Source organism: Suncus etruscus, chromosome 7 (assembly GCF_024139225.1).
Source record: "Suncus etruscus isolate mSunEtr1 chromosome 7, mSunEtr1.pri.cur, whole genome shotgun sequence".
Lineage (NCBI taxonomy): Eukaryota > Metazoa > Chordata > Mammalia > Eulipotyphla > Soricidae > Suncus > Suncus etruscus.
This window is the reverse complement of record NC_064854.1, coordinates 130580441-130596264: the sequence shown is the minus strand read 5'-3', so window position 1 is coordinate 130596264 and position 15824 is coordinate 130580441. Positions and strand designations below refer to the sequence as shown.

Genomic DNA, 15824 nt, shown 5'->3' with positions numbered 1-15824 from the left:
TGGTCAAAATAAAAATTATTAATAAAAAAAAAGAAACTAAAGTAGTTTGCCTCACCAAAAAAAAGCTAATAGGTTATTTTATTTAGAACATCATTTTAGTAAACGTACATGCTCAGCTCCTAGTTTCTATAGTTATTCATTTAATAACTGATTCAAAACCATTTTTACATTATAATCAGACATTTAGCAAAATTTCGGTGATGCAAATATAAGGAAAAACTCCTTAAGAGCTTATGTTTGGCTTGGAATCCAGACATAGAAACCAAGTATAAGATAGTGAAATGAGTTTTTGAATAGAGAGATAGACGTGGTGTGGTGGAAATGTTTCAGAGGAGGAAATATTTTTCCTTTTCTTTCCTTTTTTTTGGTTTTGGGGCCACACCTGGCAGTGCTCAAGTTTACTGAGCTCTGGGTTACTCTGGGTTAGCTCTGGTTACTCCTGGCTCTGCACTCTGGAATTATTCTTGGCAGGGCCAGCAGTCGGGGGACCACCTGGGAGGCCAAAGATGGAACTCAGATTGACTGCATGCAAGGAAAGTGCCTTATTTCTGTCCTATTGCTCTGGCCCAGAAATGTCTCCCCCTTGATAATTTGTGGTTCGAGACTGGAGTGATAGGCCAAGTGGGTAGGCACTTGACTTGCATATTGTTGACCTGATATCCCATATGATCCCCCAGAACTGTCAGAAGAGATTACTGAACGTAGAGCCAGGAAGTAACCACTGAGCACTGCTGGGTGTAGTCCCAAAATAAAACCAACCAAAGAAAATTAATTGATGAAGTTTTCTATAAGAGGAAAGTGAACTTGGCTTTGAAGTAGTAGTAGATATTTAGAGGATGAGAAGGGAGTAATTGTAGCAAACAAAAATCAATGACATTGTGCTCGCTTCAGCAGCACATATACTAAAATTGGAACGATACAGAGAAGATTAGCCATGCTCCCCGTGCAAGGATGACACGCAAATTCGTGAAGCGTTTCACATTAAAAGAAAAAAAAGATCAATGATATTTAGATTTTCAGGGAATATAAAATAAACCAAAGTAACTGAAGAATAATTAATATAGAAATAAAATAGAGACTGAAGGATAATACAGTGGGTAGCCAGCCTGCATGGGTATACCCCCATGCACCTCAAGGAATAATTCCTGAACACAGCAGAACCATGAGTAACTTTTGAGCATTGGTAGCCATAAAACAAAACAAAATGTGGAGGATTTAGAATATGAAGATCGAAATGTAAATTAATGGCACAGTGGAACAAAGAGGACTTTGGGAATAAGGAAAGACTGCATGGCCCCACTCCAAGAATGCCTCAGAGTTTTTATTTAACATTTTTGTCTTTTTTGTTTTGTTTTGTTTTGTGGCCACACTCAGTGACATTGGGGGCCACTCCTGGCTATGCACTCAGAAATCGCTCCTGGCTGTGTTTTCTTCGGCAGTACATATACTAAAATTGGAACGATACTGAGAAGATTAGCCTGGCCCCTGCACAAGGATGACACGCAAATTCGTGAAGTGTTCTATATTTTTTAAAAAAAGAAATTGCTCTTGGCTTGGGGGACCACATGGGATGCTGGGGGATCAAACCGCTGTCTGTTCCAGGCTAGCGCACGCAAGGCAGACGACTTACGCCCTGCGCCACTGCTCCAGCTTCTTTATTTAACATTTTTAAAAATAATTTTTGGGCCACACCTGGCAGCTCTCAGGGGTTCCTCTTGGCTCTGCATTCATAAATTACTCCCAGAAGGCTTGGGGGACCACCTGGGACGCTGAGGATTGAACCCTCCCTAATATCTTATATGAAACTAACATTAAGCTTATTCCCAAAGCTGAGAGAAACACTACCAAAAAAGAAAACTATAGACCAACCTCATATTGTTACAGAAATCATCAACAAATCTTAGCAAATCCAACATCACATCAAAAAATTATGCACCATGATCAAGTGGGTTTCATCCCAAAGATGCAAGGATGATTCAATATAGGCAAATCAATCACCGTCATATACCACATCAGTAAAAGGAAAGATAAAAAATCATATGATCGTACATAGAAAAAGCATTCGACAAGATCCAATACCTATTTATTACTAAAATCCTCAGCAAAATAGGTCTGGAAGAAACCTATTTCAAGATAGTAATAGCTATCTATAAAAAGTTCATGGCCAATATTATTCTTTTTTTCTTTTTCTGTTTTTTGGCCCACACCCATTTGATGCTCAGGGGTTACACCTGGCTAAGCACTCAGAAATTGCCCCTGGCTTGGGGGGACCATATGGGACGCCAGGGGATCGAACCGTGGTCTTTCCTTGGCTAGCGATTGCAAGGCAGACATCTTACCTCTAGCAGCACCTCTCCGGCCCCCAATATTATTCTTTTTTTTTTTTTTCATATTTTTTTTATCTTTATTTAAACACCGTGATTACAAACATGATTATAGTTGTATGATTACAGTCATGTAAAGAGCACCCCCCTTCACCGGTGCAACATTCCCACCACCAATTTCCCAGATCTCCCTCCTCCCCACCCCCCCTACACCTGTACTCGAGACAGGCTTTCTACTTCCCTCATTCATTCACATTTTATGATAGTTTTCAGTGTAGTCATCTCTGCAACTGCACTCATCACTCTATGTGATGAGCTGCATGTCCTGAGCTGCACCTACCAGCCCTCATCTCTCTTGTCTCTGAGATATTGTTAAAAATGTCCTTCATTTTTCTTAAAGCCCATAGATGAGTGAAACCATTCTGCGTCTTTCTCTCTCCCTCTGACTTACTTCACTCAGCATAATAGATTCCATGTACATCCATGTATTGGAAAATTTCATGACTTCATCTCTCCTGATGGCTGCATAGTATTCCATTGTGTATATGTACCACAGTTTCTTCAGCCACTCATCTGTTGAAGGGCATCTTGGTTGTTTCCAGAGTCTGGCTATTGTAAATAGCGCTGCAATGAATATAGGAGTAAGGAAGGGTTTTTTGTATTGTATATTTGTGTTTCTTGGGTATATTCCTAGGAGTGGTATAGCTGGATCGTATGGAAGCTCAATTTCCAGTTTGTGAAGGAATCTCCATATCGCTTTCCATAAAGGTTGTACTAGACGGCATTCCCACCAGCAGTGAAAAAGAGTTCCTTTCTCTCCACATCCCCGCCAGCACTGCTTGTTTTCCTTTCTTGTGATGTGTGCCAATCTCAGTGGCGTGAGGTGGTACCTCATAGTAGTTTTGATTTGCATCTCCCTGACGATTAGTGATGTTGAACATCTTTTCATGTGCCTTTTGGCCATTTGCCTTTCTTCTTTTTCAAAGTGTCTGTTCATTTCTTCTCCCCATTTTTTGATGGGGTTAGTTGTTTTTTTCCTGTATAGTTCTGTCAGTACCTTGTAAATTTTGGATATTAGCCCTTTATCTGATGTGTATTGGGTGAATAATTTCTCCCACTCAGTGGGTGGCCTTTGTATTCTGGGCACTATTTCCTTTGAGAAGCAGAAGCTTTTCAGCTTAATATAGTCCCATCTGTTTATCTCTGCTTCCACTTGCTTGGAAAGTGCTGTCTCCTCCTTAAAGATGCCTTTAGTTTCAATGTCCTGGAGTGTTTCACCTACATGTTGTTCTATATACCTTATAGTTTCAGTTCTGATATCAAGGTCTTTAATCCATTTGGATTTTACCTTTGTATATGGTGTTAGCTGGGGGTCTGAGTTCGCTTTTTTGCAAGTGGTTAACCAGTTGTGCCAACACCACTTGTTGAATAGGCTTTCCCTGCTCCATTTAGGATTTTTTGCTCCTTTATCAAAAACAAGGTGGTTATATGTCTGAGGAACCTTCTCTGAGTACTCAAGCCTATTCCACTGATCTGAGGGTCTGTTTTTATTCCAATACCATGCTGTTTTTATAACTGTTGCTTTGTAATACAACTTAAAATTGGGGAAAGTAATGCCTCCCATATTCCTTTTCCCAAGGAGTGCTTTAGCTATTCGAGGTTGTTTGTTGTTCCAGATGAATTTCAGAAGTATTTGATCCACTTCTTTGAAAAATGTCATGGGTATCTTTAGAGGAATCGCGTTAAATCTGTACAATGCTTTTGGAAGTATTGCCATTTTAATGATGTTGATCCTGCCAATCCATGAGCATGGTATGTGTTTCCATTTCCGCGTGTCCTCTCTTATTTCTTGGAGCAGTGTTTTGTAGTTTTCTTTGTATAGATCCTTCACATCTTTAGTCAGGTTGACTCCAAGATATTTGAGTTTGTGTGGAACTAATGTGAATGGGATTGTTCTCTTAATGTCCATTTCTTCCCTATCATTATTAGTGTATAAAAAGGCCATTGATTTTTGTGTGTTAATTTTGTATCCTGCCACTTTGCTATACAAATCTATTATTTCTAGAAGCTTTTTGGTAGAGTCTTTAGGGTTTTCTAAGTAGAGTATCATGTCATCTGCAAACAGTGAGAGCTTGACTTCTTCCTTTCCTATCTGGATTCCCTTGATATCTTTTTCTTGCCTAATCGCTATAGCAAGTGCTTCCAGTGCTATGTTGAATAGGAGTGGTGAGAGAGGACAGCCTTGTCTTGTACCAGAATTTAGAGGAAAGGATTTTAGTTTTTCTCCATTGAGGATAATATTTGCCACTGGCTTCTGGTAGATGGCTTTGACTATATTGAGAAAGGTTCCTTTTATTCCTATCTTGCTGAGAGTTTTCATCAAGAATGGGTGTTGAACCTTATCAAATGCTTTTTCTGCATCTATTGATATGACCATGTGATTTTTATTTTTGTTGTTGTTTATGTTGTGTATTATATTGATAGATTTACGGATGTTAAACCATCCTTGCATTCCTGGGATGAAACCTACTTGATCAAAGTGGATGATCTTCTTGATGAGGCACTGGATCCTGTTCGCCAGGATTTTGTTGAGGATCTTTGCATCTGTGTTCATCAGGGATATTGGTCTGTAATTTTCTTTTTTGGCAGCATCTCTATCAGGTTTTGGTATTAAGATGATGTTGGCTTCATAAAAGCTATTTGGAAGTATTCCTGTTTTTTCGATTTCATAAAAGAGCCTGGCCAGAATTGGTAGTAGTTCCTCTTGAAAGGTTTGAAAGAATTCATTCGTGAATCCATCAGGGCCTGGGCTTTTGTTTTTGGGTAAATTTTTGATTACAGTTTTAATTTCCTCAATAGTGATGGGGGTGTTTAGATATGCTACCTCTTCTTTATTCAACCGTGGAAGGTTATATGAGTTCAGAAATTTATCCATTTCTTCCAGGTTCTCATATTTAGTGGCATAGAGTTTCTCAAAGTATTCTCGGAATACCCTTTGAATCTCTGCAGTATCTGTAGTGATCTCCCCCTTTTCATTTCTAATACGCGTTATCAAGTTTCTCTCTTCCTTTTGCTTTGTGAGTTTTGCCAATGGTCTATCAATCTTGTTTATTTTTTCAAAGAACCAACTTCTGCTTTCGTTGATCTTTCGGATTGTTTTTTGGGTTTCCACTTCGTTGATTTCTGCTCTCAGCTTTGTTATTTCCTTCTGTCTCCCTATTTTTGGGTCCTTTTGTTGAGCACTTTCTAGTTCTATTAGCTGTGTCATTAAGCTACTCAGGTAAGCTCCTTCTTCCTTCCTGATGTGTGCTTGCAAAGCTATAAATTTTCCTCTCAGTACTGCTTTTGCTGTGTCCCATAAGTTCTGATAGTTTGTGTCTTTATTGTCATTTGTTTCCAGGAACCTTTTGATTTCCTCCTTGATTTCATCTTGGACCCACTGGTTATTGAGTATGAGGCTGTTTAACTTCCAGGTGTTAATTTTTTTCTTCTGTGTCCCTTTGCAGTTCACATCTAACTTCAGAGCCTTGTGGTCAGCAAAGGCAGCCTGCAAAATGTCTATCTTTTTTATTTTATGGAGGTATGTTTTATGTGCCAGCACATGATCTATCCTGGAGAATGATCCATGTACATTGGAAAAGAATGTGTATCCAGGTTTCTGAGGATAGAGTGCCCTATATATATCTACTAGGCCTCTTTCATCCATTTCTCTTTGCAGGTCTAGTATATTTTTGTTGGGTTTCCATTTGGTTGACCTATCAAGTGTTGACAAGCCTGTGTTGAGGTCTCCCACAATTATTGTGTTATTATTGATATCCTTCTTCAGATTTGTCAACAATTGTATTAAATACTTTGCTGGACCCTCATTCAGTGCGTATATGTTTAGGAGAGTGATTTCTTCTTGCTGTACAAATCCCTTGATTAGTACATAATATCCATCTTTGTCCCTTACAACTTTTCTGAGTATAAAGTTTGTGTCATCTGATATTAGTATGGCCACCCCCGCTTTTTTAAGGGTGTTGTTTGCTTGAATGATTTTCCTCCAGCCTTTGATTTTGAGTCTATGTTTATTCTGACTATTCAGGTGAGTTTCTTGTAGACAGCAGAAGGTTGGCTTCAGTTTTTTGATCCATTTCGCCACTCTGTGCCTCTTAACTGGTGCATTTAGTCCATTGACATTGAGAGAAATAATTGTCATGGGATTTATTGCCATCTTTGTGTAGAAGTTTGGTGTGTTTTTTGTTCTGTCTTGTTTTTAGAGTAGATCTTTCAGTTTTTCTTTTAAGGCTGGTTTTGAGTCTGCAAAGATTTTGAGCTGTTGTTTATCTGTGAAGCCGTGTATACATCCGTCAAACCTGAAACTTAGTTTTGCTGGGTGCAATATTCTTGGCGAAGCATTTATTTCATTGAGTTTTGCCACTACGTCCCACCACTGCCTTCTGGCCTTGAGTGTTTCTGGTGACAGGTCTGCTGTAAATTTCAAGGATGCTCCGTGGAATGTAATTTCCCTTTTCGATCTTGCTGCTTGCAGTATTCTATCTCTATCGGTGGGTTTCATCATGGTGACTAGGATGTGTCTTGGGGTGTTTCTACTGGGGTCTTTTTTAGCTGGTACTCTTCGGGCATGCAGGATTTGGTCACATGTTTTCTTTAGCTCTGGTAGTTTCTCTGTGATGATGTTCTTAACCATTGATTCTTCCTGAAGATTTTCTTCTTGGGTCTCTGGAACTCCAATGATTCTGAAGTTGTTTCTGTTGAGTTTATCAAAGACTTCTATTTTCATCTTCTCATATTCTTTGAGTAAATTTTCCATTGTCTGATCATTTGATTTGAGGCTTTTTTCTAATCTCTTCTGCTGTGTAAAGTTGTTATGCATCTCGTCTTCTAAAGCACTAATTCTATCCTCAGCTGCTGTTAACCTGTTGGAAAACTCATCCATTATGTTCTTCAATTCGTCTATTGAGTTTTTCAGACCTGTTATCTGATCTGATATTTCAGTTTGGAGTTTTCTGATTTCTATCTTCATATTCTCTTGATTTTTATTAGTGCTCTGATTTATACTTTCTTTGATATCTGTTAGCAACCTCCATATTTCGTCTCTAAACTCCATTTCTGAAAGACTGCTTAGGTAGTTGGTCGTTGTTGGGTCATCAGAGTTTCCATCTTCATTCTCTATGGTTGAAGTTGGTCTGCGTAGTCTCCCCATTGTCTCGCTTACGCTGTGGGTTTTTTCTACGTGTTGTGGTGGTACTCATTGGCGAGGTGGAGTGCGCGGCCGCGAAGCGCAGCGGAGCGGCCGCGCTCCGGCCCCCAAACACTCACCTCAGCCGAGGCAAGCCGTCAGGGGATGCCTGGGGAGGCCCCCAAGTGTCTGCCAAGCAAAGGAAACCAGCACAATCCACAACTCCAACAGAAAACACAGCCTCAGCGAGACACGCCTTGAAGAGATTAATGCTGAAGGTGGTCAAAGTTCCCAGGTTGATGCAGGCTGGGGGAGGTCCCAAAATATCTGCCGGGCCTAGGGGTCCAGCAGTCAGCCTGATCCGCAACTCCGGCCCCCAAACACTCACCTCAGCCGAGGCAAGCCGTCAGGGGATGCCTGGGGAGGCCCCCAAGTGTCTGCCAAGCAAAGGAAACCAGCACAATCCACAACTCCAACAGAAAACACAGCCTCAGCGAGACACGCCTTGAAGAGATTAATGCTGAAGGTGGTCAAAGTTCCCAGGTTGATGCAGGCTGGGGGAGGTCCCAAAATATCTGCCGGGCCTAGGGGTCCAGCAGTCAGCCTGATCCGCAACTCCGGCCCCCAAACACTCACCTCAGCCGAGGCAAGCCGTCAGGGGATGCCTGGGGAGGCCCCCAAGTGTCTGCCAAGCAAAGGAAACCAGCACAATCCACAACTCCAACAGAAAACACAGCCTCAGCGAGACACGCCTTGAAGAGATTAATGCTGAAGGTGGTCAAAGTTCCCAGGTTGATGCAGGCTGGGGGAGGTCCCAAAATATCTGCCGGGCCTAGGGGTCCAGCAGTCAGCCTGATCCGCAACTCCGGCCCCCAAACACTCACCTCAGCCGAGGCAAGCCGTCAGGGGATGCCTGGGGAGGCCCCCAAGTGTCTGCCAAGCAAAGGAAACCAGCACAATCCACAACTCCAACAGAAAACACAGCCTCAGCGAGACACGCCTTGAAGAGATTAATGCTGAAGGTGGTCAAAGTTCCCAGGTTGATGCAGGCTGGGGGAGGTCCCAAAATATCTGCCGGGCCTAGGGGTCCAGCAGTCAGCCTGATCCGCAACTCCGGCCCCCAAACACTCACCTCAGCCGAGGCAAGCCGTCAGGGGATGCCTGGGGAGGCCCCCAAGTGTCTGCCAAGCAAAGGAAACCAGCACAATCCACAACTCCAACAGAAAACACAGCCTCAGCGAGACACGCCTTGAAGAGATTAATGCTGAAGGTGGTCAAAGTTCCCAGGTTGATGCAGGCTGGGGGAGGTCCCAAAATATCTGCCGGGCCTAGGGGTCCAGCAGTCAGCCTGATCCGCAACTCCGGCCCCCAAACACTCACCTCAGCCGAGGCAAGCCGTCAGGGGATGCCTGGGGAGGCCCCCAAGTGTCTGCCAAGCAAAGGAAACCAGCACAATCCACAACTCCAACAGAAAACACAGCCTCAGCGAGACACGCCTTGAAGAGATTAATGCTGAAGGTGGTCAAAGTTCCCAGGTTGATGCAGGCTGGGGGAGGTCCCAAAATATCTGCCGGGCCTAGGGGTCCAGCAGTCAGCCTGATCCGCAACTCCGGCCCCCAAACACTCACCTCAGCCGAGGCAAGCCGTCAGGGGATGCCTGGGGAGGCCCCCAAGTGTCTGCCAAGCAAAGGAAACCAGCACAATCCACAACTCCAACAGAAAACACAGCCTCAGCGAGACACGCCTTGAAGAGATTAATGCTGAAGGTGGTCAAAGTTCCCAGGTTGATGCAGGCTGGGGGAGGTCCCAAAATATCTGCCGGGCCTAGGGGTCCAGCAGTCAGCCTGATCCGCAACTCCGGCCCCCAAACACTCACCTCAGCCGAGGCAAGCCGTCAGGGGATGCCTGGGGAGGCCCCCAAGTGTCTGCCAAGCAAAGGAAACCAGCACAATCCACAACTCCAACAGAAAACACAGCCTCAGCGAGACACGCCTTGAAGAGATTAATGCTGAAGGTGGTCAAAGTTCCCAGGTTGATGCAGGCTGGGGGAGGTCCCAAAATATCTGCCGGGCCTAGGGGTCCAGCAGTCAGCCTGATCCGCAACTCCGGCCCCCAAACACTCACCTCAGCCGAGGCAAGCCGTCAGGGGATGCCTGGGGAGGCCCCCAAGTGTCTGCCAAGCAAAGGAAACCAGCACAATCCACAACTCCAACAGAAAACACAGCCTCAGCGAGACACGCCTTGAAGAGATTAATGCTGAAGGTGGTCAAAGTTCCCAGGTTGATGCAGGCTGGGGGAGGTCCCAAAATATCTGCCGGGCCTAGGGGTCCAGCAGTCAGCCTGATCCGCAACTCCGGCCCCCAAACACTCACCTCAGCCGAGGCAAGCCGTCAGGGGATGCCTGGGGAGGCCCCCAAGTGTCTGCCAAGCAAATGACACCAGCACAATCCACAACTCCAACAGAAAACACAGCCTCAGCGAGACACGCCTTGAAGAGATTAATGCTGAAGGTGGTCAAAGTTCCCAGGTTGATGCAGGCTGGGGGAGGTCCCAAAATATCTGCCGGGCCTAGGGGTCCAGCAGTCAGCCTGATCCGCAACTCCGGCCCCCAAACACTCACCTCAGCCGAGGCAGCCGTCAGGGGATGCCTGGGGAGGCCCCCAAGTGTCTGCCAAGCAAAGGAAACCAGCACAATCCACAACTCCAACAGAAAACACAGCCTCAGCGAGACACGCCTTGAAGAGATTAATGCTGAAGGTGGTCAAAGTTCCCAGGTTGATGCAGGCTGGGGGAGGTCCCAAAATATCTGCCGGGCCTAGGGGTCCAGCAGTCAGCCTGATCCGCAACTCCGGCCCCCAAACACTCACCTCAGCCGAGGCAAGCCGTCAGGGGATGCCTGGGGAGGCCCCCAAGTGTCTGCCAAGCAAAGGAAACCAGCACAATCCACAACTCCAACAGAAAACACAGCCTCAGCGAGACACGCCTTGAAGAGATTAATGCTGAAGGTGGTCAAAGTTCCCAGGTTGATGCAGGCTGGGGGAGGTCCCAAAATATCTGCCGGGCCTAGGGGTCCAGCAGTCAGCCTGATCCGCAACTCCGGCCCCCAAACACTCACCTCAGCCGAGGCAAGCCGTCAGGGGATGCCTGGGGAGGCCCCCAAGTGTCTGCCAAGCAAAGGAAACCAGCACAATCCACAACTCCAACAGAAAACACAGCCTCAGCGAGACACGCCTCAGCCGAGGCAAGCCGTCAGGGGATGCCTGGGGAGGCCCCCAAGTGTCTGCCAAGCAAAGGAAACCAGCACAATCCACAACTCCAACAGAAAACACAGCCTCAGCGAGACACGCCTCAGCCGAGGCAAGCCGTCAGGGGATGCCTGGGGAGGCCCCCAAGTGTCTGCCAAGCAAAGGAAACCAGCACAATCCACAACTCCAACAGAAAACACAGCCTCAGCGAGACACGCCTTGAAGAGATTAATGCTCAGCCGAGGCAAGCCGTCAGGGGATGCCTGGGGAGGCCCCCAAGTGTCTGCCAAGCAAAGGAAACCAGCACAATCCACAACTCCAACAGAAAACACAGCCTCAGCGAGACACGCCTCAGCCGAGGCAAGCCGTCAGGGGATGCCTGGGGAGGCCCCCAAGTGTCTGCCAAGCAAAGGAAACCAGCACAATCCACAACTCCAACAGAAAACACAGCCTCAGCGAGACACGCCTCAGCCGAGGCAAGCCGTCAGGGGATGCCTGGGGAGGCCCCCAAGTGTCTGCCAAGCAAAGGAAACCAGCACAATCCACAACTCCAACAGAAAACACAGCCTCAGCGAGACACGCCTCAGCCGAGGCAAGCCGTCAGGGGATGCCTGGGGAGGCCCCCAAGTGTCTGCCAAGCAAAGGAAACCAGCACAATCCACAACTCCAACAGAAAACACAGCCTCAGCGAGACACGCCTTGAAGAGATTAATGCTCAGCCGAGGCAAGCCGTCAGGGGATGCCTGGGGAGGCCCCCAAGTGTCTGCCAAGCAAAGGAAACCAGCACAATCCACAACTCCAACAGAAAACACAGCCTCAGCGAGACACGCCTTGAAGAGATTAATGCTCAGCCGAGGCAAGCCGTCAGGGGATGCCTGGGGAGGCCCCCAAGTGTCTGCCAAGCAAAGGAAACCAGCACAATCCACAACTCCAACAGAAAACACAGCCTCAGCGAGACACGCCTCAGCCGAGGCAAGCCGTCAGGGGATGCCTGGGGAGGCCCCCAAGTGTCTGCCAAGCAAAGGAAACCAGCACAATCCACAACTCCAACAGAAAACACAGCCTCAGCGAGACACGCCTCAGCCGAGGCAAGCCGTCAGGGGATGCCTGGGGAGGCCCCCAAGTGTCTGCCAAGCAAAGGAAACCAGCACAATCCACAACTCCAACAGAAAACACAGCCTCAGCGAGACACGCCTCAGCCGAGGCAAGCCGTCAGGGGATGCCTGGGGAGGCCCCCAAGTGTCTGCCAAGCAAAGGAAACCAGCACCCCAATATTATTCTTAATGGTGAAACACTTAAAGCATTCTTACTCAGATCAGGCATAAAGCAAAGATGTCTGTCCATTGTCACCAGACTTACTCAACATCATATTGGAAGTACTAGCAACAGAAGGCATTTTTGTGTTGTGTTTTTGTGTTCCCAAGGTATATCCCTAGGAGTGGCATTGCTGGATCATATGGAGCTCAAATTCCAGTTTTTGAGGAATCTCCATATTGTTTTCCATAAAAGCTGCACTAGATGGCATTCCCATCAGCAGTGAATGAGCATTCCTTTCTCCCCACATCCCCATCAGCCAGCACTAATTGTTCTTGTTCTTGTGATGTGTGTCAGTCTCTGTGATGTGCGATGGTACTTCATCATTATTCTGATTTGCATCTCCCTGATGATTAGTGATGTGGAGCATTTCTTCATGTGCCTTTTGGCCATTTGTAGTTCTTCTTTGAGGAATTGTCTGTTCATTTCTTTTCCCCATTTTTTGATGGGGTTAGAGTTTTTTCTTGTTAAATTCTGTCAGTACCTTTATATATTAGATATTAGCCCTTTATCTGATGGGGTATTGGGTGGACAGTTTCTCTATTCTGGGATGGCCTTTGTATCTTAGTCACTATTTTTTTTAATAGCAAACATTTATTTGGCATATATCTGAATCTTCTTTCTGCTGTATTTTGTGTGTATATATTAAAACCTTTTATTTTCTAACATAAGGATTTTTTTTAATTTTTTTTTTACTTTTGTACAGCAATTAGAATGTAGTTATTTATCTTCTTGACCATAAAGAATACAATTTTGTCATTTTCACTATCCTCTATATCTACCTAGATATCAAAAAGTAAAACTCTGGAAACTCCACAACACCCCATGTTAGCAACAAGTAGTCAGATGATCTTGTCACCTTAGTTCCTAAAAAAACAAAACAAAATAAAAAAAAAAACAATTTCACTTCTTGAAGAAAGATCATAAGTTTGGCTTTTTTGTATAGGATTTAACAACCTCCTGTACTTGTATTATTTAAAATAACAATTTTTTTTCTTTTTTTTTTTTTTTTTTTGGTTTTTGGGCCACACCCTGTGACGCTCAGGGGTTACTCCTGGCTATGCGCTCAGAAGTTGCTCCTGGCTTCTTGGGGGACCATATGGGACGCCGGGGGATCGAACCGCGGTCCATCCTAGGCTAGCGCAGGCAAGGCAGGCACCTTACCTCCAGCGCCACCACCCGGCCCCAACAATTTTTTTTCAATAAAACATTATTTATACAAGTACAACAATTTTAACCAATGGGAGCATAAACACATTTTGATGGCGGGAAGGATAAAGAGGAACCTGGCGGCATGGGGGGAGGGGAAGCAAATTCTTAAACAAATAGCTGATTGATATTTACGCAAATACAATTATTTGTTTAGCCTATTTTCCATTTTGATCTATCTTTTGTGCAAGCAATAAGGATCATAATTTAAACTTTACAAAAACATATCTATAACTACATGCTTGAGAGCAGTTACAAAAACCGGTTCCATGGAAAGGTTAAGGAATCTGATTAAGCCAGATTCTTTGTGCTGAGCTAAATTTATTTGCAGAGTTTTCTGTTGGTTTGGGGCTATGCAAACTTTTGTGGCTTGAATCAGGCAGGCGGTGAAAAATTCATTCAGAGTTCCTTTGATATGTGGGGTGCTCGGTCTCCCACATCTCCCCCTGTTTAGTATACAATATGGAAGGGACAGACGTGCTTCGGTGGACTGGCCACACTGGGTGAAGAGGTGTGGGGCTTCCAGTCACCGCATCTGCTACCCTTGAGTCAGTCGTTTCCAAAGCTTGGCAAGGCTCGAGCGCACAGATTGAGGTCTATGCGCCAGCTCCTCGATAACTTCAAACTTAAGTGGCGGAGAGTTGGCAGGAGGGGAGATGTCAGGTGTCAGCTGGTCTTCTAAGGTGCATAGTTGTTGGTACAGAACCTTTGAGTCCTTTCTGGTTGCTTCATCCACTTGATTCTTTACGAAGGTGGTGAGTTTGCGAAAAGCCCAAGGACCAAAGGAAACTAGCAACATAATGCCAATGAAGGGCCCCAAAAAGGCTGGGAGCACTGTTGTTATCCATGGAGAGGTAGAAAACCAATTTTTGTACCAGCTCTCACTCTGCTCTATATCTTTTTGTATATCTTTTTGTTTTAGTCACTATTTTATTTTGAGGTGCAGAAGCTTCTCTCTAAAAAAAAAAGTCCTTCCTCACACCTATATTCATTGCAGTGCTATTTACAATAGCCACAGTCTGGAAACAACCAAGATGCCCTTCAACAGATGAATGATGAATGGTGCTTAAATCAATATATAATTGGGGCCGGGCGGTGGCGCTACAGGTAAGGTGTCTGCCTTGCCTGAGCTAGCCTTGGATGGACCCGGTTCGATCCCCCGGTGTCCCATATGGTCCCCCAAGCCAGGAGCAACTTCTGAGCGTATAGCCAGGAGTAACCCCTGATCGTTACTGGGTGTGGCCCAAAAACCAAAAAACAAAAAAAAAAAAAACAAAAAAAACAAAAACAAAAAACAAACAAAAAAAATCAATATATAATTAAAAAAAAAAAAAAAAGAAGTCCTAGCAACAGCAGCCAGGCAAAAGAAGGAAATCAAAGGGAAAAGAGGAAGTATACTTGCAGATGACATGATGATATATACATTGAGGACCATAAAGAGTTCAGAGAAAAGCTTTTAGAAACAATAAAACAATACAGCAAAATGGTGGGCTACAAAGTCAATACACAAAAATCTTTTTTTTTTGGTTTTTGGGTCACATCTGGCAGCGATCAGGGGTTACTCCTGGCTCTATGCTTAGAAATTGCTGCTGGCAGGCTCAGGGGACCATATGGGATGCCGGGACTCTAACCTCCGACCTTCTGCATGAAAGGCAAAAGCTTTGCCTCCATGCTATCTCTCCGGCCCCCAAAAATCTTTTTTTTTTTTTAATATTTAAGCACCATGATTACAAGCATGATTGTAGTTGGGTTTCAGTCATAAACAGAACACCCCTCTTCACCAGAGCAACATTCCCATCACCAATGGCTCCCCTCCCAACCCTTGCCTGTATTTGAGATAGGCATTCTACTTCTCTCACTCATTAAGATTGTCATGGCAGTTGTTAGTGTAGTTATTTCCCTAATTTCACTCACCACTCTTTGTGGTGAGCTTCATATTGTGAGCCGGTTCTTCTGGCCCTCATCTCTATTGTCTCTGGGCAGTATTACAATAATGTCCTTAATTTTTTTTTTAGTTGGGTTTCAGTTATAAACAGAATAGCCCCCTTCACCAATGCAACATTCCCACCACCAGTGCTCCCCCTCCCTTACCCCTGTATTCACGACAGGCATTCTACTTCTCTCATTCTTTAACATTGTCAGTTAAAAGTTGTTAGTGTAGTTATTTCCCTAACAGCATTAACTTCTCTTTGTGGTGAGCTTCAAATTGTGAGCCAGTCCTTCCAGCCCTTAACTCTATTGTCTCTGGGCCTTATTATAGTAATGTCTTTTATTTTTCTTAAAACCCATAGATGAGTGAGACCATTCTGCGTCTGTCTCTCTCTCCCTCTGACTAATTTCACTTAACATAATAAATTCCATGTCCATCCAGGTATAGAAAAATTTTATGACTTCATCTCTCCTGACGGCTGCTTAATAGTCCATTGTATATGTGTACCACAGTTTCTTTAGCCATTCATCTGTTGAAGGGCATCTTGATTGTTTCCAGAGTCTGGTTATTGTAAATAGCATTGCAATGAATATAGGTGTGAGGAAGGAATTTTTGTCTTT

At 44.7% G+C, this 15824-nt stretch overlaps 1 protein-coding gene and 2 non-coding genes across 3 annotated transcripts in view; all 3 read left to right on the top strand.

Annotated features, from left to right (window-relative positions):
- DNAH12 (dynein axonemal heavy chain 12) overlaps positions 1 to 15824 on the top strand; it is a 227137-nt gene that overhangs the window by 32753 nt on the left and 178560 nt on the right. The gene's annotated exons all lie outside the window — the stretch shown is intronic.
- Positions 879 to 986, top strand: LOC126015301 (U6 spliceosomal RNA). The gene has a single exon (XR_007498180.1). It is a non-coding gene; the product is annotated as a U6 spliceosomal RNA (small nuclear RNA).
- On the top strand, positions 1426 to 1530 carry LOC126015119 (U6 spliceosomal RNA). The gene has a single exon (XR_007498014.1). It is a non-coding gene; the product is annotated as a U6 spliceosomal RNA (small nuclear RNA).